The following is a 23,413-nucleotide window of genomic DNA, read 5'->3' on the forward strand; positions in this document are numbered from 1 at the left end:
GACTACAGGCATGGACCACCATGCCTGGTTAATTTTTAATTTTTTTGTAGAGATGGGATCTCTTTATGCTGACCAGGCTGGTCTTGAATTCCTGGGTCCCAGCAATCCTCCCCCTTCAGCCTCCTAAAGTGCTGGGATTACAGGTGTGAGCCATTGTGCCTGGCTCACTGTTGCTTTTTTTGCTGTTGTTGAGCTGTTCCTCTTTTTAATTTTTTTCTTAATTTTTAATTTTTGTGGGTACATAGGTGTATAAATTTGGAGGTACATGAGAGTTTTGATAAGGCATGTAATGCTTAATAATCACTTCATCGAAAATGGGGTATCCATCCCCTGAAGCATTTATCCTTTGTGTTACAAATAATCCAATTATACTCTTTTAGTTATTTTAAAATGTACAATTAAGTTATTATTGACTATAGCCACTCTGTTGTGCTATCAAACGCTAGGTCTTATTCATTTTTCTTTTTGGTACCCATTAACCGTCCCACCTCCCCACCCCTTCCAGACTCTGGTAACTATCCTTCTACTTACTATCTCCATGAATTCAATTGTTTTGTTTAAATCTTTTTCCTTTTTTTTTTTTTTTTTGAGACGGAGTCTTACTTTGTCACCCAGGCTGGAGTTCAGTGGCATGATCTTCGCTCACTGCAACCTCCACCTCTCATGTTCAAGCAATTCTCGTGCCTCAGTCTCCTGAGTAGCTGGGACCACAGGCGTGCACCACCACGACTGGCTAATTTTTTTATTTTTAGTAGAGACGGTGTTTTGCTATGTTGGCCAGGCTGGTCTTGAACTCCTGACCTCAGGTGATCCTCCTGCCTCAGCCTCCCAAAGTGCTGGGATTACAGGCGTGAGCCACCACACCAGCCAATCTCACAATCTCATTCTTTTTAATGGCTAAATAATACTCCATTCTGCATATGTACCATATTTTCTTTTTTTTCTTTTTTTTTTGAGATGGAGTCTCGCTCTGTTGCCCAGGCTGGAGCACAGTGGCGCCATCTCGGCTCACTGCAAGCTCCGCCTCCTGGGTTCACACTATTCTCCTGCCTCAGCCTCCTGAGTAGCTGGGACTACAGGCGCTTGCCACCACGCCCGGCTAATTTTTTGTATTTTTAGTAGAGATGGGGTTTCACCGTATTAGCCAGGATGGTCTCGATCTCCTGACCTCTTGATCTGCCCGCCTCGGCCTCCCAAAGTGCTGGGATTACAGGCGTGAGCCACCGCACCCGGCCCATATGTACCATATTTTCTTTATCCATTCATCTGTTGATGGACACTTAGGTTGCTTCCAAATCTTGGCTATTGTGAATGGCGCTGCAGCAAACATGGAAGTGCAGATATCTTTTTGATATACTGATTTCCTTTCCTTTGGGTACATACCCAGCAGTGGGATTGCCGGATCATGTGGTAGCTGTATTTTTAGTTTTCTGAGGAACCTCCAAACTGTTATCCATAGTAGTTATACCACTGTTGCTTTTTGAGGGCCCCATCAAACTTCAGGGCAATTTGCCAACTGTATGTGGAAGTTTTCTTGAGAAGGATCTGGAGCTTTTGCACTGAGGTGAGGGGTGATGCAGACTTGAGAATCCTGTGGCATGGCTGGTCCTGGAGGATTAGCAGAATCCCCCTTTTGAGGGTTGTCAGCTTTTCTTCCTGATCTGTTTCTTCTGGTTCCTCTGCTCTCACATCTCCCTGTTTTGACCTGAGCTATTGCATGTAGCCAGGTGGCCTGCAGCAATCTGCTGGTGGGCAGGTCTTGCTGGGTGCAGTGTTGGCCCACTCTCCATGCCCAACCTGACATCAGGTCTCAGGCTTCTGCCAGCTCTCCAAGAGGACCTTACTGTGGTAAATCCAAGTTATCACAGTCTTTCCTCCTCTGTTGAGGAGTCTGTGGGCCTGAACCCCCTCAGGGTACTGGAGAACCTCCCTTTCTTTTTTTTATTTTGAGACAGAATTTTCCTCTGTCACGCAGGCTAGAGTGTAGTGGCGTGATCTCAGCCCACTGAACCTCTGCCTCCCAGGTTCAAGTGATCCTCCTGCCTCAGCCTCCTGAGTAGCTGGGATTACAGGCACCTGCCACCACATCCAGCTAATTTTTGTATTTTTAGTAGCGACAGGGTTTCACCATTTTGGCCAGGCTGCTCTTGAACCTCTGACCTCAAGTGATCAGCCTTCTTTGGCCTCCCAAAGTGCTGGATTACAGGCATGAGCCACTGCGCCTGGCTAGGAGGACCTCCCTTTCTGAACCAGTTATGGTATCCCAGGGCCAGGAAGAAGCTGAGAGCCTTCTGTGGGAACAAAACAAAGCAAAACAAAAATCCTTCATGGGGCTTCCACCAAAGTTAGTGTTTTAAGGCACGCCTCAGGAACAGCAATTTGGAAGCAGGTTGTTCCAGGAAGTGGTTGTAGGCAGATTTTTCCTGAGTTCTTCCCCTGCTCTGAGGGTTCATTAAATCTTCCTCTGAGAAGCTCCACTTTTATCTTCATTTTACAGATGGGACAACCAAAGCTAAAGAGAGGCTAAGGCTCAAAAGTCAGAGTTAGCTAGTTGGGGCATTTGGGTGTGGGCCCAGGCCACGTAACTTCATCTGTTGTTCTAAGCCTGAAGCCAAGCCCAGAGTTAGGTGTTCTGTATGGCGAGCAAGGTGTGACCATCTTCCTGGGACCATTAGTCTGCCTGGGAGGCCGGTCATGACAGTCCGGGGCAAAAGATGCTGTCATAGGATCTCAAGACAAGATGCTCTAGGGCAGAGAAAAGGGAGTGCCCTCTGTGTGTCAGGACTTGTGCTAGGCTCTAAACCTCAGGCAGGAAAGCATGGGCAATGAGCCAGAGGCTGCTGTGGCAGCACAGACTGCTGTACCTTGAGGCTAGTAAGGGACAAAGCGTGGGAAGCTGGGATAGAGGCTCCTCACACTCTGAAACCAGCAGGAGGAGGTGCGAGACCCAGCACCTCCATTTCTAGAGGTGGCGTGACCTTGGCTCGGCCTCCCCTCTCTGAGCCTCAGTTTCCTCTCCAGAGTGAACTGGGGGCTGCACCCCCCTTCTCCCAAAGGGGGTGACAAAAAAACGAATAGCACAGCGCTGAGATTCCCTGTGTGTGCGCAAGTGTATGTCAAGACGCCGCCAGTACCACACCAGGACCAGGCACGCAGAGAGGCCAAGGGCGCTTCAGCCTCGGAGTAGCCAGCAGAAACTCAGCCGCCAGCCACTCCGAGAACGAAGCGCATGCGCCAACCCATGCCGTCACAGTCACGTGCCCCACGCTTTCGGCACGGGCCCTGAGAGGCAGACTCTGACTGACAGGTGAGCTGACCTGTCAACAGGAAGTCCTTTCCCCGGCGACGAGCAAAAAGACTGTTGATTGGGGATGGCACTCCTCGGGGGGCGGGTTCTTTGCAGTCCTAGTTACTATGACGCCCGGCCCCCGCCCCCTCGGCTAGCCGCCATCTTGTTGTTGATCCGTACCCAGTGGGCAGCGCCGGGAGCTGGACCAAGCGGCCGGTGAGAGGCCGCTGTAGCGGGGCTCAGCCACCTGTGCTGCCTGCCAGGGGGCGGGCCGAAACCTGGAGGCCCGGGGGGCCCAGCTCCCGTAGGGAGCCGTGGGCGCCCGGTGCCCGGGCCGGGCAGGTGAGTGACAGGAGCCGCCCGATAGACCGGCCTGACGCCCGCGGGGAGGGCGGTGGCGGGCGCGGGGTTGGAGTGGGCGCGCGTGGGGTCGGGGCTTCGGTGGGGCATCACTGGAACATCGCTCGAGCGTCCTGAGCGGCCGCCTGCCGAGCCTCCTAGATGCTGGCACCGAAGCCGGGGGGACAGCCGGTGTGGAGGTCGGAGAGCGGCCAGTGCCTGAGGGCCGGCCGGCTAGTAGCGGGAAACCAGCTTCTCTGACCGAAGCTCTGGACTCCGCTGATCCGGAGCGCTGAAGTGTGTCCGGTGCCACCCTGATGCTCTCCTGGGAGTTGTGTTGCTCCTGGCTGAGAAATAGACTTACCTCTTTCTTAGAGCTCCTGCGAGTGATTTTCAGGACGCTGGATGCTAAGACTAGACGAAGCAAGCCAAAGCCCCCGCGAGCCAGGCAGGCCGGTGTCACGGCCCTATGATTATGGCAAGGGGGACCCTCTGCCTGGCTGCTGCTTCCTGAGACCCGTTCAGAACCTCACGTGTACCTCGAAGCTCACCGTTTGTTTCCTCCCAAAGAACCTGGTTAAATGTCCATAATGGCTTTTATTTTGGAACATAATCTCTTTGGTTCTTCACCACCACTTTTTGGAGAGTGGTAATGTCTTCCTCTTTTTGCTTTAGGAGAAAGTGAATATTATGGTGATGACTTGATTTTATCTCCTAAAGAGATGCTCGCCATAGGAGACAAAGGAAACGTAGGAGTGTCTTAGAATCGGAAAAAGAAATGAAACTTGTTTTTGTTGTGGATGTATCGAACTGGCAAATTAATTTTTTTTTTTTTTTTTTTTTGAGACAGAGTCTCTCTCTCTGTTGCCCAGGCCGGAGTGCAGTGGCGCAATCTCGGCTCACCACAACCTCCACCTCCCGGGTTCAAGCGATTATCCTGCCTCAGCCTCCCGAGTAGCTAGGACTACAGGCACGCGCCACCATCCCCGGCTAATTTTTGTATTTTTAGTAGAGACGGGGTTTCATCATGTTGGCCAGGCTGGTCTCGAACTCTTGATCTCGTGATCCGCCCTCCTTGGCCTCCCAAAGTGCTGGGATTACAAGTGTGCGCCACTGTGCCCGGCGCAAATTAACTTTTAACGGTACTAAAATTATCTTGCTCAGTGAAAACAGACCTTCAGGCCCCTTTCCTGTGAATGTGGGCAGGTTGGAGATCCTCAGCAGAGTGTGCAGGTCTAGGAAGAGTTCTGATTGCTCCAAAACATGTTTCTCTTGACCTGTGGCCTCTTTGGTTCTTTGTACAGCCTTCTTGTATGTGCTCATAGAACATACCTGCATGAGATGACTAAGAAGTCAAGCGACAATACTTTGTGCACTTTTTTTTTTTTTTTTTGAGACGGAGTTTCGCTCCATTGCCAGACTGGAGTACAGTGGTGCCATCTCGGCTCACTGCAACCTCTGACTCCTTGGTCCAAGCAATTTTCCTGCCTCAGCCTCCCGAGTAGCTGGGACTACAGGCACATGCCACCACGCCCAGCTAATTTTTGTATTTTTAGTAGAGATGGGGTTTCACTATGTTGGCCAGACTGGTCTCGAACTCCTGGCCTCGTGATCAGCCTGCCTCAGCCTCCCAAAGTGCTGGGATTACAGGCATGAGCCACGGTGCCGAGACTACTTTTTTTTTTTCCCCTGAGACGAAGTCTCGTTCTCTCAGGCTGGAGTGCAATGGCACAATCTCGGCTGACTGCAATCTCTGCCTCCTGGGTTCAAGCGATTCTCCTGCCCCAGCCTCCCAAGTAGCTGGGATTACAGGTGCGTGCCACCACGCCTGGCTAATTTTTGTATTTTTAGTAGAGACCTAGTTTCACCATGTTGGTCAGGCTGGTCTTGAACTCCTGACCTCGTGATCCGCCTGCCTCAGCCTCCCAAAGTGCTGGGATTACAGGCGTGAGCCACTGTGCCCGGTCATGCGCCCAGCCTACTTTGTGCACTTCTTTCTTTTTTTTTTTTTTTTTTTTTTTTTTTTGGAGACAGAGTCTCGCTCTGTCGCCCGGGCTGGAGTGCAGTGGCGCAATCTCGGCTCACTGCAAGCTCCGCCTCCCAGGTTCACGCCATTCTCCTGCCTCAGCTTCCGAGTAGCTGGGACTACAGGCGCCCGCCACCGCGCCCGGCTAATTTTTTGTATTTTTTAGTAGAGACGGGGTTTCACCGCGGTCTCGATCTCCTGACCTCCGCACCCGGCCTACTTTGTGCACTTCTATCAGGATCTTGTCACCTCTGACTGTATAATTTTGAAAGAGGTCAGGCGCGGCAGCTCCTGTCTGTAATCCCAGCACTTTGGGAGGCTGAGGCGGGTGGATCACCTGAGGTCAGGAGTTAGAGATTAGCCTGGCCAAAATGGCGAAATCCCATCTCTACTAAAGATACAAAAATTAGTTGGGCATGGTGGTGCATGGAGGCTGAGGCAGGAGAATCACCTGAACCCGGAAAGTAGAGGTTGCAGTGAGCTGAGATCGCGCCACTACACTCCAGCCTGGGTGACAGAGTGAGACTCAGTCCCCAAAAATAATAAATAATAAATAAAATAATAATTCTGAAAGAAGAAACCAGCTCCTTGGTCAGGAGATCCTTTAGGAAAGCAGGTGCTGAACCCAGAGGAGGCTGGCAGCTTGTTGCTGTTCGACTGAGTTTATACTGCACTTGTGAGGCAAGGGAGAAATTGAGTAGTCTTTAGTTAGTTATTTCATTGTCCTTCAGAGCCATTTTTTGAATCTTTAGTTCATTTTAATCTTGGTAAGACCAGTTCCTTGGGCAGTTCTTGAAAGGAGGGGGATATTAAAATAAAATATTAGCTTTTCTTTCTTTCTTTTTTTTTTTTTTTTTTTTTTTTTTTTGAGACGGAATCTCACTCTGTTGCCCTGGCTGGAATGCAGTGGTGTGGTCTTGGCTCACTGCAAGCTCCGCCTCCTGGGTTCACGTCATTCTCCTGCCTCAGCCTCCTGAATAGCTGGGACTACAGGCGCCCACCACCACACCCGGCTAATTTTTTTGTATTTTTAGTAGAGATGGGGTTTCACCGTGTTAGCCAGGATGGTCTCGATCTCCTGACCTCATGATCCGCCTGCCTCGGCCTCCCAAAGTGCTGGGATTACAGGCGAGAGCCATCGCACCTGGCGAAAATACTAGCTTTTCAAAATTGTCCCAAGCCCCTGCTTTTTTTTGTTGTTGTTGTTCTGAGATGGGGTTTCACCATGTTGGCCAAGCTGGTCACTCCTGACAGGTGATCCACCTGCCTCAGCCTTGGCCTGGGATTACGGGGTGAGACACCACACTGGCTGTCATTTGCATTTTTAAAAATTACTTATGTAGAGATGGGGTCTCAGTTGCCCAGACTGGGCTTGAACTCCTAGTCTCAAGTGATCCTCCTGTCTTGGTCTCCCGAAGTGCTAGGATTACAGGCATGAGCTACCATGCCTGGCCTTTTTTTTTTTTTTTTTTTTTTTGAGACGGAGTCTCACTCTGTCACCCAGGCTGGAATGCAGTGGCATGATCTTGTCTCACTGCAACTTCTGCCTCCTGGGTTCAAGTGATTCTCCTGCCTCAGCCTCCTGAGTAGCTGGGACTACAGGAGTGCGCCAGCACGCCTGGCTAATTTTTATTTTTTTTAATTTTTTTTTAGTAGAGCCGGGGTTTTGCTGTGTTGGCCAGGCTGGTCTCAAACTCCTGACCTCAGGTGATCCACCCACCTTGGCCTCCCAAAGTGCTGGGATTACAGGTGTGAGCCACCACGCCTGGCCTTTTTTAAGAGACAGTCTCTTAAAAAACTCCTAGGCTGGAGTGTAGTGGCACAATTGTAGCTCACTGCAGCCTCCAACTCCTTGGCTCAAGTGATCCTCTTGCCTCAGCTTTCAAAGTAGCTAGGACTACACACATGCGCCACCATGCCTGGCTAATTTTCTTTGTCTTAATTTTTTTGTAGAGATGGGGGTCTCACTATGTTGCTCAGGCTAGTCTCAAACTCCTGGGTGCAAATGATCCTCCTGCCTCGGATTCCTAAGTGCAGGCATGAGCCACTGTGCCTGGCTTGTGATGGGCATTTTTAAGTGCAAATGTGTCAGACTGTTGTTATAATAGTAGACCCTCCAGGCTGGGCGTGGTGGCTCACGCCTGTAATCCCAGCACTGTGGGAGGCCGAGGTGGGCGGGTCACGAGGTCAGGAGTTCCAGACCAGCCTGACCAACATGGTGAAAAGCCATCTCTACTAAAAATACAAAGATTAAGGCCGGGCGTGGTGGCTCACGCTTGTAATCCCAGCACTTTGGGAGGCCGAGGCGGGCGGATCACGAGGTCAGGAGATCGAGACCACGGTGAAACCCCGTCTCTACTAAAAAAATACAAAAAAATTAGCCGGGCGTGGTGGCGGGCACCTGTAGTCCCAGCTACTCGGAGAGGCTGAGGCAGGAGAATGGCATGAACCCGGGAGGCGGAGCTTGCAGTGAGCCGAGATTGCACCACTGCACTCCAGCCTGGGTGACAGAGCTAGACTCCGTCTCAAAAAAAAAAATACAAAGATTAGCCAGGTGTGGTGGCGTGCACCTGTAATCCCAGCTACTCAGGAGGCTGAGGCAGGAGAATTGCTTGAACCTGGGAGGTGGAGGTTGCAGTGAGCCGAGATCGCGCCACTGCACTCCAGCCTGGGCAACAGAGCTAGACTCCGTCTCAAAAAAAAAAAAAAAAAAAAAAAAAAAAGGCTTTCCATCCACTGTTCTTTTTTTTTTTTTTTTTTTTTTTTTTTTTTGAGACGGAGTCTCGCTCTGTCGCCCAGGCTGGAGTGCAGTGGTGCGATCTCAGCTCACTGCAAGCTCCGCCTCCCGGGTTCACGCCATTCTCCTGCCTCAGCCTCTCCGAGTAGCTGGGACTACAGGCGCCCGCCACCACGCCCGGCTAATTTTTTTATTTTTAGTAGTGACGGGGTTTCACCATGGTCTCGATCTCCTGACCTCGTGATCCGCCTGCCTTGGCCTCCCAAAGTGCTGAGATTACAAGCGTGAGCCACCGCGCCCAGCCCATCCACTGTTCTTTATCTTTGCATAATTTGTCTGTAAACTTTAGTACTTTTATTTACTTAATTTTTTTTTGAGACAGGTCTTACCCTGTTACCCAGCTGGAGTACAGTGGTACGATCATAGCTCACTGCAGCCTTGAATTCCTGGGCTCAGGTGATTCTCCTGCCTCAGCCTCCAGGGTAGCTAGAACTACAGGTGGGCACCACTGTGCTCAGCTAATTTTTAATTTTAATTTGTTTTTTTAATGGACATGGAGTCTTGCTTGTTGCCCAGGCTGGTCTCTAACTCCTGGGTTTGAGTGATCCTCCCACCTCGGCCTCCCAAAGTGCTGGATTATGAATGTGAGTCACCTCGCTTGGCCAATTTCAGGAGTTTTTCACACTGCACAGACTACGGAGATCCTGCACTGAAATCAGGAACTGCTACAGGCTTATGGGATGAGATCTGATGTCCTAATGTGGCATTTAAGGCGATACAGTCCAGCTGGCTCCAGCCTACCTCCTCAGGGTTTATCCTAATCCCCATTAACCAAATAGTTTGCTAAACATTCCATACATACTCTTTCTCTACACAGATCCTCTTATGGCTGAATCCAGTGACCTATGGCCTGTGGAGATGACCTTTTCCTTCAGCTTTTCCCTTGTCCATAGTCCAGCTCCATTTCTACCTACCTTCTTTATAAAACGTCCCCAAAACATTTCAGCTCCTGGGGATATATTCCATACCCTTTGAACTGCAGTGACATTATTGCCCTGAAACAAACATCAAAATAGTATTTGCTCTTTTAAGAATAATTTTTTAGGCAGACACAGTGGTTCACGCCCGTAATCCCAGCACTTTGGGAGGCCACGGCGGGTGGATCACCTGAGGTCAGGAGTTTGAGACCAGCCTGGCCGACATGGTAAAACCCTGTCTGTAGTAAAAATACAAAAAATTAGCCAGGCGTGGTGGCGGGCGCCTGTAATCCCAGCTACTTGGAAGATTGAAGCAGTAGAATCACTTGAACCTGGAAGGCAGAGGTTGCAGTGAGCCAAGATTGCGCCACTGCACTCCAGCCTGGGCAACAAGAGTGAAACTCCGTCTCAAAAAAAAAAAAAAAAAAAACCCAAACAAAAAAAAAAACTTTTTTGTTTCCTCTGGTAGGGCCTAATCCTTTTCTGTCAGGGACTGTATTTTACACTTTTTGTGTCTTTTTGCGCCTGTACGTAGTAGATGAGGACCAAATATTTATGAAGATGTACTAGATTTGTCTGAGTTGGAAACACCTTTTGTAATTAAACGGAAATAGAAGGGAGTGGGCAAGTAGAAATGGGGATTTGGTGGCTATGAATTTCTGCCTCCACCCTGCCTTGCCTTGAAGTGCTTGCACATGTTAACTCTAGTGCTTTATAGAGGCAGGCCCATCCCTTAGTGCTGCAGAACAGAGACAACTTGCTCAAAGGGCAGAACTAAGGCCTGGAAAGAGCCCTTCCTGGTTAAAATGCCACTTTTCTAGGAAAACATTTCTGTGAGCATGGCACTGGATGCAAGCATTTTTAGGCCCTTTTCTTTGTTGGGTCTTGATCTCACTGCCTCCTTGGGCTGCTGTAAATGGCAGTATTTGCTGCCTGCCCTCCTCTCAGTGCAGCCCTGACACTATAAGGAACAGTGATGGGCAGAGCTAGGGAAAGACTGCACAGTACACTCTGTTTCTGACTTGGAACAAGGAAGCAGTCAGGCATTTTGTGTCTTTGTGGCTCTGGATCTGTGCTTTTGCACTGATTTTTAAATAAAGGTTTTCATTTCTCCTACTACAGCAGAATTTGAGCAATAGATTTTGGGTAGGAAAGCCTAAGACTGTGTGTGTGTGTGTGTGTGTGTGTGTGTGTGTGTGTGTGTGTGTGTGTGTGTGTATGTGTGTATGAAAGATGATAAAGACTTCCATGTGTGCTGCTGTGGTTTGAAGTTAGGTTTATTTAGAAGACATAACAAATGAGCTTTGATGGGAACACATGTTCACTTCAGTGCTGGATCTCTGTTAGGGACTTTGTTTTGTTGAGTGCCTAGGAAATCTGCTGATCTCTTCTGTAAAATTTTATTTGTGGGTTTAGCTTATTTATTCCTGTCTCATTATATAAAAGGAGGGCAGGGTAGGGGAGCAGGTCTAGGACTGGACTCTTTTCAAGTCTAAAATTCGATGTTAATGAATAAGAGCACCTTATACATAAAAATCTAGGTGTAGGCCAGGTGCCGTGGCTCATGCCCATAATTCCAGAACTTTTGGAGGTTGAAGCAGGCAAATTGCTTGGGCCCAGGAGTTTGAGACCAGCCTGGGCAACATAGTGAGACCCCATCTCTACAAAAAAATGTAAAAATTAAATGAGCATAGTGACATGCACCTGTATTCTCGGCTACTTGGGAGGCAGAGGTGGGAGGATTGCTTGAGCCCAGGAGGTTAAGGCTGCAGTGAGCCATGATTGTACCACTGCATTCCTGCCTGGATGACAGAGCAAGACCTTGTCTCTAAAAAGAAAAGAAAAATTTGGGTGTATTATGATTGAATGAACAATTATTAAACAACTTACTCTGTAATAAAATCAGATGATGTCATATGTTGATAGAAATACGGAGAAATTAGAGACCTCAAACACTGTTGGTGGGAATGTCAAGTGGGCCACTTGGGAAAACAGTCTTTATGTGGTTAAACATAGAGTTACCATATGACCCAGCAATCTCCCTCCTGGCTGTCTACTCAAGAGAAATGAAAACAAATGTTCACACAAAAACTTGTACATGAATGTTTATGGCAGCATTATTCATAATAGCCAAAAGGAGAAGCAACCCAAATGTCCATCAACTGACAGATAAAAGGTGGTATATACATACAAGGGAACATTATTCTGCAATAAAAAGGAACAAAGTGTGATACATGTTACAACATGGATGAACCTTGAAAACATGTTAAGTGAAAGAAGTCAGATAAAAAAGTTCACATTTACATGATTCCATTTATGTGAAATATCCAGAATAGGCAATTCTATAGAAACAGAAAGTAGATTATTGATTGCTTAGGGCTTGGAGGTGGTTGTAGGGGATAGGGAAAATGATAGCTTAAGGGTATGGGATTTCTTTTTGAGATGATTAAAACATTCTAAAATTGTGGTGATGGTTGCTCCTATCTCTGAATATTTTATACTTAAAATCATTGAATTGTACACCTTAATGGGTGAATCGTATGATGTGTGAATAATATGTCAATAAAGCTGTTAATTAAAAACGTACTGGCTGAACATGGTGGCTCATCCCCGTAATCCTAGCACTTTGGGAGGCTGAGGCAGTAGGATCACTTGAGCCCAGGGGTTCGAGACCAGCTCTGGAAACATAACAAGACCCTATCAATACAAAAAATAAAAAAATTAGCCAGGTGTGGTGGTGCGTGGCTGTAACCCCAGCTACTGGGGCGTCTAAGATGGGAGGATCGCTTGAGTCTGGGAGTTTGAGGCTGCAGTGAGCTGTGGTTGGGCCACTGCACTCCAGCCTGGGTGACAGAGTGGGACCCTATCTTTTTTTTTTCTTGAGATGAAGTCTTGCTTTGTCGCCCAGGCTGGAGTGCAGAGGCACGATCTCGGCTCACTACAACCTCTGCTTCCCAGGTTCAAGTGATTTTCCTGCCTCAGCCTCCTGAGTAGCTGGGATTACAGGCAACTACCACCATGCCCAGCTAATTTTTGTATTTTTAGTAGAGACGAGGTTTCACCGTGTTGGCCGGGCTAGTCTCGACCTCCTGACCTCAAGCCATCCACCTGCGTTGGCCTCCCAAAGTGCCGGGATTACAGGCATGAGCCACCACACCTTGTTGAGACTCTGTCTTTTTTTTTTTTTTTTTTTTTTTGAGACAGAATCTCACTCTTGTTGCCCAGGCTGGAGTGCAGTGGCGCGATCTCGGTTCACTGCAACCTCTGCCTCCAGGGTTCAAGCGATTCTCCTGCCTCAGCCTCCCAAGTAGCTGGGATTTACAGGCATGTGCCACCGCGCTCTGCTAATTTTTGTATTTTTAGTACAGGTGGGGTTTCACCATGTTGGCCAGGATGGTCTCGATCTCCTGACTTTGATCCACCCGCCTTGGCCTCCCAAAGTGCTGGGATTACAGGCGTGAGCCACCACACCTAGCTGAGAGACTCCGTCTTAAAAAAAAAAGTCATTTCACTGTTAAAGAAAATCCCCTGCACACCAGAAATGGCCAGCTGATCTCTGATCTTTGACCTTTATGCTTTATCATTGTTTTTTTGTTTGTTCGTTTGTTTGAGACAGAGTCTCGCTCTGTCGCCCAGGCTGGAGTGCAGTGGCGCGATCTCGGCTCACTGCAAGCTCCGCCTCCCGGGTTCACGCCATTCTCCTGCCTCCGCCTCCCAAGTATCTGGGACAACAGGCGCCTGCCACCGCGCCTGGCTAATTTTTTTGTATTTTTAGTAGAGACGGGGTTTCACCATGTTAGCCAGGATGGTCTCGATCTGACCTCGTGATTTGCCCGCCTCGGCCTCCCAAAGTGCTGGGATTACAGGCGTGAGCCACCGTGCCCGGCCCTTTATCATTGTTTTTAAAGAAATTTCCAACTTTATTGAGGTATAATTTTTCTTTCTTTTTTTTTTTTTTTTGAGATAGAGTCTCGCTCTGTCTCACAGGCTCGAGTGCAGTGGTGCAATGTCCACTCACTGCAGCCTCCACCTCCCAGGTTCAAGTGATTCTCCTGCCTCAGCCTCCTGAGTAGCTGGGAGTACAGGCATGTGCCACCACGCCCGGCTAATTTTTTGTATTTTTAGTAGAGATGGGGTTTCACCATGTTAGGATGGTTTCAATCTCTTGACCTCAGGCAATCCACCCACCTCGGCCTCCCAAAGTGTTGAGATTACAGGCGTGAACCGCTGCACCTGGCCCAACAGATGTCTATTTCACTTCATTGAAAAGATTTCTTTTTTTGGAGACAGAGTCTTGCTCTGTCACCCTGGCTGGGGTGCAGTGGTGCCATCTTGGCTCACTGCAACCTCCGCCTCCTGGGTTCAAGTGATTTTTGTGCCTCAGCCTCCAGAGTAGCAGGGATTACAGGCATGTGCCACCACAATGGACTGATTTTTGTATTTTTTTTAGTAGAGATGGGGTTTTGCCATGTGGACCAGGCTTGTCTCGAACTCCTGACCTCAAGTGATCCACCCACCTTGGCCTCCCCAAGTGCTGGGATTACAGGCATGAGCCACTGTGCCTGGGGCAGTGAAAAGATGTCAGTTAGTCGTAGAAGGTACTCTTACTTCCCTTTCCAGTCAACCCCAGCCTGCTTCCTTGGACACAGACAGGTGCCAGTCTTTCTATCACTGTAGATTAAATTTGCGTTTCTTAGAAGTTTCACATAAATGGAAACATTAATAATATACAGTCGATCCTCATTATTCACAGAGTTTGTATTTTCAAGTTTGCAAACCTGCTAAAATTTACTTGTAACCCCAAAATCAATACTTTTGGTGCTTTTGCTATCATTTATAGACATGCACAGAGTGACAAAAATTTTGAGTTGTGTGTTTCCAGCTGAGGTTAAACAAGGCAACATGCTGCTGCCTTCTTTTCAATTATCATACTGTAAATAAGTATCGTTTTCGGCCGGGCGCGGTGGCTCAAGCCTGTAATCCCAGCACTTTGGGAGGCCGAGGCGGGCGGATCACGAGGTCAGGAGATCGAGACCATCCTGGCTAACATGGTGAAACCCCGTCTCTACTAAAAATACAAAAAAAAATTAGCCGGGCGTGTTGGCGGGCGCCTGTAGTCCCAGCTACTCGGGAGGCTGAGGCAGGAGAATGGCGTGAACCCGGGAGGCGGAGCTTGCAGTGAGCCGAGATTGCGCCACTGCACTCCAGCCTGGGGGACAGAGAAAGACTCCGTCTCAAAAAAAAAAAAAAAAAAATAAGTATCGTTTTCTTGGTCTATTTAGTACCATGGTTTTTTGCATTTATTTGCTTTTTTTTCTGAGACTGAGTCTTGCCCTGTTACCCAGGCTGGAGTGCAGTGGTGCTATCTCGGCTCACTGCAACCTCCACCTCCCGGGTTCAAGTAATTTTCCTGCCTCAGCCTCGTGACTGGTTGGGATTGTAGACATGCACCACCATGCCTGGCTAATTTTTGTATTTTTAGTAGAGATGAGGTTTCACCATGTTGTCCAGGCTGGTCTCGAGCTCCTGGCTTCAAGTGATCTGCCCATCTTGGCCTCCCAAAGTGCTGGGATTATACGCGTGAGCCACTGCACCTGTCCTGATTTGCTTTTTGTTGGTGATTTTTAATGTTTATTTTCATTTTTATTTATTTTACCAGAAAATAAACACCAACTTTATTAATGTAATAGCAACAGAAAGGGTTTCCAGTTTCTCAGAAGGAAAATAACATGACAATAGCGCAAGTGTTGAAAGAGTAAATGGCTACATTTCTTGTTCTGATAGCTTCCCACCACACACCAAAGGTTCTTCAAGGACAGCTGCCACCAGAGCTGCTGCAAGAACATGTTTTTCTCTGGGTGTAGCTTCACAGTCAACTCCTCAAGCAGAAGACTGAAATATTATTTCTTAGAAGATCTTGGTTGAGGGAGAACATATCAATATGGAGAACAGATCTTTGCTTCTCAAATTCAGAAAAACCATTAACTAATCTATCAATTTTTCTCCAATACAATGTGCCAGAGTGCTCTGTGAAGAATCCTTTTCCATCCCTACCACGTGTCTGGGTGAAGGGAGAGGAGGGGTGGCAAGCTGCCAGTACACTAGCAGGCACTCCTGGTGATGCTCTGGGCTCTGCTCCCTTTCTGCCGGGAGTAGTAGCCATCTTTTCTAGCCGCTGCAGCAGCTTAATGTTGTGGGGGAGGAAGGGGCCACCCACCAATCACCTCTTCTTGAAGCTGAATTTTTTGTGTTCATAGAAGAGGTCTGTCTTAAGAGCTCCCCAAATTGACAATCTTTGGGCAGCCATCTCTATCCTTCCTCCTGGATGGTGCACTCCTTACAGTAATAGGCACCAGAGACCCCAGGGCCTCCACAGATCACACAGCACCCCTGGTAAGATACGTAGTTACACTCATCACATATGCACACCAGAGTGCAGGGACACACAAAGGAGTCACAAATCACACACTTGCTGTCACATTTTTCACACAATCTTCCGATGACAACACCAGCCGGCTTGCAGCAAAAGATCAAATTAGGATGATGTTTAGCCATAGTTCCCAATGAAGCCAGCCACCAGAAGCCTATTTTTTAATTTTTTTGAGACCGCTTACAGGTGTTAGCCACTGTGCCCGGCCTTGTTGGTGATTTTGATGCTTAAAATGGCCCCCAAACATTGTATTGAAGTGCTGCCTGGTGTTCTTAAACACAAGAAGGCTTTGATTACCTTACAAGGAATGTGTAGGGAAGTTTTGTTTAGGCGTGAGTTGTAATGCTGTCGACTATAATTCAGTGTTAATGAATCAGTTATTTATATTAAATAAGGTGTTTTTAAACAGAAACATACCTAAAAGGTTTTATATTGTATGTATGTCGATCTGGAAGGTTATATATTGATTGGTTAATGAAGATATGACTAGATCATCTTCTACTGGCTGAGAGTTTATTAAAAAAAAAAAAAAAAAGAAAATATGACCAGAGGCCTATAGGAACTTAACCATTTATTTTGTCTAGGTGCAGTGACTCAGTATTAAATAACTCAGTGTACACAATGACTTTATAAAACATAATTACCATCAGTAATGAGAATTGACTGTATAGTTTCTTGCGTCAGAGCGCTAGGTAAGTGTTCTAGACTTTAATGTCTGGGAGCCACAGACGGTGCTTTTGTTGATAAGTATTCATCCCTTAAATTCCCTCTCCCATTAAAAGTCATTTCCATAGGTCACCTATTATGCATAGCTCAGTTTGTAATATTTCATTGTTTCACCATTAACTTCCTGGGTCATACTGACTTTCAGTTCTCTGAAGGCAGGAATTATTTTTGTCTTGTTAGTAATAATATACTACATGGTCTTACTCTGTAGGTACTCAATGTGTATTTGATCATATAAGTACTTAAAATTTTTTTTTTTTTTTTTTTTTGAGAAGGAGTCTCGCTCTTTCACCCAGGCTGGACTGCAGTGGTGCTATCTCGGCTCACTGCAAGCTCCGGCTTCCGGGTTCACGCCATTCTCCTGCCTCAGCCTCTCGAGTAGCTGGGACTACAGGCACCCGCCACTGCGCCCTTACTTTTAGTAGAGACGGGGTTTCACCGTGTTAGCCAGGATGTTCTCGATCTCCTGACCTCGTGATCCGCCTGCCTTGGCCTCCCAAAGTGCTGGGATTACAGGCATGAGCCACCGTGCCCGGCCTGCAAATTTAAATTTAATGATCCCTGACTAATTTGGAGACTTTATAGTTGCAATTCGGACAAAAAATTGGTTTGGTGGTGAGTATTCTGTTTGTGTGTGTGTGTGTGTGTGTGTGTGTGTTTTAGAGAGAGTCTTGCTATGTTACTCATGCTGGTCTCGAATTCCTGGGCTCAAATGATCCTGCTGCCTCAGCCTCCCATGTGTACCACCATGCCTAGCTAGTGAATATTCTGAAACTTATTTATAAAGACTTATGCTCAACTTGAAGATGTCGTATGGATCAGGGCCAAGCAGCATGCTAGGCAGGATATACATATGCTATTTTGGTTTACTGTTTTTGGTATTTTACCTGGAGACAGTGCAGCAAAAATTAAAGTGAGTTCATTAGCATAGAAAATATAATGAATATTAAAAAGCTGCTTCTCTATTTGGGAAGATGTATTATAAAATATGTGGCTATCTTTTTTATTTTTTATTTTTTTGAGACGGAGTCTTGCTCTGTCGCCTAGGCTGGAGTGGAGTGGTGCGATCTCGGCTCACTGGCTCACTACAAGCTCTGCCTCCCGGGTTCACGCCATTCTCCTGCCTCAGCCTCCTAGGTAGCTGGGACTACAGGCGTCCGCCACCATGCCCAGCTAATTTTTTGTATTTTTTAGTAGAGATGGGGTTTCACCGTGTTAGCCAGGATGGTCTCGATCTCCTGACCTTGTGATCCACCCACCTCGGCCTCCCAAAGTGCTGAGATTACAGGCGTGAGCCACCGCGCCTGGCCAATATGTGGCTATCTTACGTATTTTGCAGGTGTCTCTAAAGTAAGTGCTGACCTTGGTGCCAGGGAGCCCATATTAAGTTTGAGTAATTTCATGAAGCAGAGTGTACCAGGCAGGACCACTTGGACCCTTAAGCATATTAACTTGACTGTTTACAGTATTACTTTTCATTGGTAGAATTGGGACTGTATAAAGAATTATTAATTGGCCACATGCAATGGCTCATGCCTGTAATTCCAGCACTTTGAGAGGCTGAGGCAGGAGGATCGGTTAAACTTAGAAGTTCAAAACCAGCCTGGACAACCCAGCAAGGCCCGCTTATCTACCAAAAAATACACAATTAGCTGGGCATGGTGGGACATGCCTAAAATTCCAGCAACTGGGGAGGCTGAGGTAGGAGGATCACTTGAGCGTAGGAGTTGGAGGCTGCAGTGAGCAGTGATCATACCACTGCACTCCTGCCTGGGTGAGAGTGAGACTCTATCTTTTAAAAAAAAAAAAAAAGCTCAAGAGTTCAAGACCAGCCTGGGCAACATAGTGAGACCCTGTCTCTATGTAAAAAAAAAAAAAAAAATAGAATTATTAACTGTAACAGAGACTGGAGTAATGAGAAATTGGCTAGTCAGAAGTAGAGAGAGGCTGGGTGCGGTGGCTCATGCCTGTAATCCCAGCACTTTGGGAGGTTGAGATGGAAGGATCGCTTGAGTCCAGGAGTTTGAGACCAGCCTGGGCAACATGGTGAAACCTTGTCTCTACAAAAAATAAAAAAATTAGCTGGGTGTGGCAGCATGTGCCTATAGTCCCAGCTACTAGGGAGGCTGAGATGGGAGGATTGCTTGAGACCAGGAGATGGAGGCTGCAGTGAATCATGATCGTGCCACTGCACTTTAGCCTGGGTAACAGAGTAAGACCCTGTCTCAAAAAAGAGAATGCTCTAGAATATAAGAAGACAATATATGTATATATATATATATAGCCTTCTGTATATACATATTTTATATATTATAGTCTTCCTTCCTATATATTATATATATAAAATACATTAAGTTAAAAAGGAAGACTATATAACATATATATTACATATATATATTACATATATATCACACATATATATTACATACATATTACACATATATATTACATATATTACACATATTACACATATATATTATATTACACATATATTACATATATATTACAAGCATATATATATATAAAATTTTTTTTTTTAAGGGAGAGAGTCTTGTTTTGTCACCCAGATTGGAGTGCAGTGGTGCAATTATAGCTCACTGCCACCTCGAACCCACCTTGGGCTCAAGGGATCTTCCCACCTCAGCTTCCCAAGTAGCTGGGACTACAGGTGTGCACTGCTGCACCCAGCTAATTAAAAAATTTTTCTGTAGAGGTCTTGGCATGTTGCCCAGGTTGGTCTCAAACTCTTGGGCTCAAGCGATCCTCCCTCTTTGGCCTCGCAAAGTGTAGGGATTACAGGTGTGAGCCACTGCGCCTGGCCACTCTTGAGTAAGGTTTCTTTCACACAGTGTAATGTTTTAATTTATACATGCTGTTGTCTGTATCAGTAGTTTATTTTTATTGCTATATAGTATTTCATTGCATTAACACTACAGTTTGTTTATTCTCCTGTTGTTATTTGTGCTGTTTCCAGTGTTTGCCTTATGAGTAAAGCTTTTATGAACTTTTTTGCACAGGTTTTTTGTGTGGACATACACGTTCATTTCTCTTGAAGAGAATAGAATTGCTGGGTCATAGGATAGATGTATGTTTAGCTTTATGGTAAACTGTAACACCTTTTCCAAAATGGTTGCACCATTTTTACACTCTCACCAGTAATGTATGAGAGTTGTGGTTGTTCCACATTTAGCAACATTTAGTGTGTTTTTAATTTTAGCCATTTGGGTGAAAGTATAGTGGTAACTCATTGTGGTTTTAATTTTCATTTACCTGAATGCTAATGATACTGAGCACCTTTTCCTGTACTTAATGGTCTTTGTGTATCTTCGTTTGTGAAGTATTTATTCAAATCTTTTGTGCATTTTTTTAAAAAGTTGTCTTTTTTATTTTTTAAAGAAATGTATCTTTTAGAGGTAGGGCCTCCCTATGTTGCCTAAGCTGGACTTGAACTTCTGGGCTCAAGGGATCCTTCTGCCTCATCCTCTCAAGTAGCTGGGACTATAGGTGTTCACCACTGTGCCTGGCAGGGTTTTTTGTTGTTGTTGTTGTTACTGAGTTTTAGGAAGTTTTTTTGTGTTCTGGATACTATATTTTTTGTTTTTTGTTTTGTTTTTTTTAGAGACAGGGTCTTGCTGTGTCATCCAGGCTGGAGTGTGGTAGCGTGATCATAACTTAGTGTACCCTCTAACTCCTGGGCTTAAACGACCCTCCTGCCTCAGCCTCCCTAGTAGCTAGGACTGCATGTGCATACCACCATGCCCAGCTTATTTTCTTTTTAAAAATTTTTTGTAGCAATGGAGGTCTCAGCATATTTGTCGAGGCTAATCCTGAACTCCTGACCTCAAGCAGTCCTCTTGCCTGGGCCTCACAAGATGCTAGGAATACAGGTGTGAGCCACCATGCCTGGCTTATTTTCTTAATGGTATATTTTAAAGATCAGGCCTGGGCGCGGTGGCTCACGCCTGTAATCCCATCACTTTGGGAGGCTGAGGTGGGAGGATCACTTGAGGTCAGTAGTTCGTGACCAGCCTGGCTAACATGGTGAAACTCTGTCTCTACTAAAAAAAAAAAAAAAAAAAAATTAGCCAGGCGTGGTGGCAGGCACCTGTAGTCCCAGCTACTTGGGAGGCTGAGGCAGGAGAATGGCATGAATCCGGGAAGTGGAGCTCTCAGTGAGCCGAGATTGCGCCACTGCACTGCAGCCTGGGCTCTAGGCGACAGAGCGAGACTCGGTCTCAAAAAAAAAAAAAAAAAAAAGCCCGGTGTGGTGGCAGGCGCCTGTAGTCTCAGCTACTTGGGAAGCTGAGGCAGGAGAATCTCTTGAACCCGGGAGGCAGAGATTGCAGTGAGCCGAGATCATGCCACTGCACTGCAGGCTGGGCGACAGAGCGAGACTCCGTCTCATAAATAAATAAATAATCAGAGGTTTTCAATTTTGATGAAGTCCGATTTATCAATAATTTCTGTTATGGTTATTGCTTTCTGTGTCCTGTCTGAGTGTCTGAGGATACCTTGCCTACCTCTTAAGTGTTGGATATTTCTAGCAAGGCTTGAAGTCAGGTAGTGTAAATCATATAACTTGATTTTTTTTGAGACAGGGTCTGGTTCTGTCACCCAGGCTGGAGTGCAGTGGCATGATCTCCGCTCACTACAGCCTCCACTTCCTGGGCTCAAGCCATTCTCCCACTTCAGCCTCCCGAGTAGCTAAGACTATAGGTGAGCTCTGGCCACCTTGGCCTCCCAAAGTGCTGGGATTATAGGTGTGAGCCACCATGCCCAGCCTAACTTTATTTTTTGTGTTTTCACCTAGAAGCTTTCTTGTTTTAGCTTTTACATTTTGGTCTCTGAGTCATCGTAAGTTAATTTTTGTTATTATGTGAGATTGGGGCTGGTGTTTATTTTTCCCCCACATAGATAACTGATTGTTCCATTACTATCAACATTTGTTGAAAAGACTTGTGTATTATCTATTGCTCTGTAACAAATTATTCCAAAACTTAGCAGTTTAAAACAGCAAACAGTTATTACCTCAGTTTCTAAGGGCTAGGAATTGAGAAGTGGCCCAGGCTAGAGTGCAGTGGTGATCATGGCTTACTGCAGCCCTGGCCTCCTGGGCTTGAGTGATCCTCCCAACTCAGCCTCCCAAGCTGGAACTACAGGCATGCATCACCATGTGGGGCTAATTTTTTCTATGTTTTTGTAGAGATGGGGTCTCACTTTGTTGCCCAGGCTGGTTTTGAACTCCTGAGCTCAAGTGATCTTTCCCTGTTGGCCTCCCAAAGTGTTGGGATTATAGGCCTGAGCCACCATGCTTGGCTTAGAGGATCTGTTTTCAAGATGACTTATTCATAAAGCTCTTTGCAGGAGGCCTCAGTTCCATGTCATTTATCTCTACCCAGGGCTTTTTTTTTTTTTTAATTTTTCCCTACTTTCAAGCTAACAAGTTATACACAGGGCTCTTTGAGTTTCCTCATGGCATGCAGTTATCTCCTCCAGAAATGGTCTAAGACAAAGTAAGGAAGAAACCATGATGCCTCTTATGACCTAGTCATACACTATCACTTCTGCCATATTCTTTTCTTTAGAATGAGTCACTAAGTCTAGCCTATACTCAAGGAGAGAGGAGGATTTCGCTTTTTAGAGGGAAGAATGTAAAAAAATTTGACATAGTTTAAAACTACCAAAATTTTCTCTCCCCGTTGGTTTGCTTTGGTACTTTTGTCAAAAAACAATTGACTGTTATATCCTGATTTGTCGCTGGCAAAAAACCCAAAAACAATTGACTCTGTAGATATGGGCCTGTTTCTGAAATCTGTGTTCTGTTCCCTTGATATATTTGTTTATCCATATGCCAATACCCCACTACTGTAGCTTTATAGCAAGTCTTGACATCAGGCAGTGTAAATAATCCAACTTTATTGTTTATCAAGATTTATTTAAATATTATAATTTCTTTTTATTACCATATAAATTTTAGAATTAGCTTGTCAATTTCTGTAAAAAAGTCTCCTGGCATTATGGTTGCGATTCCATTGAATTTATAGATTCATTTGGGGAGAATTGACATCTTACCTATATTGAGTCTTCTAATCCACGTGCTGTGTGAGGCATATTTCTTGATTTATGCCTTCTTTACTATCTTGCTACATTATTTGATTTTTTAATGTAGAATTCTTTCACGTTTTGTTAAATTTGACCCAAGACATTTGATTTTTTTGATGCTATTGTAAATGAAATTTTTAAATTGTAGTAAATATACATGAGAAAATGTAGAATTTTAACTATTTTGAAGGATATGATGCAGTGGCATAAAATATATTCACAATGCTGTTTTGAGAACTTCTTTCATCATCCCAAATAGGAACTCTACCCATTATATAGTAACACCCCATTCTCACCTCCCCCAGCCCCTTGTACGTTCTTGATAATCTTCTTTTTGTCTCAATGAATTCACGTATTTTATTTTTGAGACTCAGTCTCACTCTGTCACCGAGGCTGGAGTGCAGTGGCCCGATCTTGGCTCACTGCAGCCTCCACCTCCCGGGTTTAAGTGATTCTCTTGCCTCAGCCCCCCAAGTAGCTGGGATTACAGGTGCCTGCCACCACGCCCGGCTAATTTTTGTATTTTTAGTAAAGATGAGGTTTCACCATGTTGGCCAGGTTGATCTCGAACTTCTGACCTCAAGTGATCTGCCTGCCTCAGCCTCCCAAAGTGCTGGAATTACAGGCTTAAGCAAGCATCCCCAGCCCTGTTTTATTTTATGTAAGTGGAATTATAATTATACAATTTTTTACCTTTTGTGCCTGGCTTATTTCACTTAGCAAAATGTTTTCAAGATTCATCCATGTTGTGACATGCATCAGAATTTCATTCCTTTTTAAGGCTGAA

At 45.9% G+C, this 23,413-nt stretch overlaps 1 protein-coding gene and 1 pseudogene across 3 annotated transcripts in view; one reads left to right on the top strand and one right to left on the bottom strand.

Annotated features, from left to right (window-relative positions):
- The first annotated feature begins 3,406 nt into the window (after positions 1–3,406).
- Positions 3,407–23,413, top strand: part of IP6K1 (inositol hexakisphosphate kinase 1) — a 70,079-nt gene continuing 50,072 nt past the window's right edge. The window contains exon 1 of one of the 3 annotated variants that reach the window (XM_055276925.2): positions 3,407–3,631. The gene's annotated coding sequence lies outside the window, so the exon portion shown is untranslated. Of the gene's footprint in view, positions 3,632–21,220; positions 21,241–23,413 lie in introns of those variants that run through there. The other 2 variants (XM_055276942.2, XM_055276931.2) reach the window with 2 other exon arrangements.
- LOC129481826 (PHD finger-like domain-containing protein 5A) lies at positions 15,290–15,923 on the bottom strand (annotated as a pseudogene).

This window comes from Symphalangus syndactylus, chromosome 1, assembly GCF_028878055.3.
Source record: "Symphalangus syndactylus isolate Jambi chromosome 1, NHGRI_mSymSyn1-v2.1_pri, whole genome shotgun sequence".
Lineage (NCBI taxonomy): Eukaryota > Metazoa > Chordata > Mammalia > Primates > Hylobatidae > Symphalangus > Symphalangus syndactylus.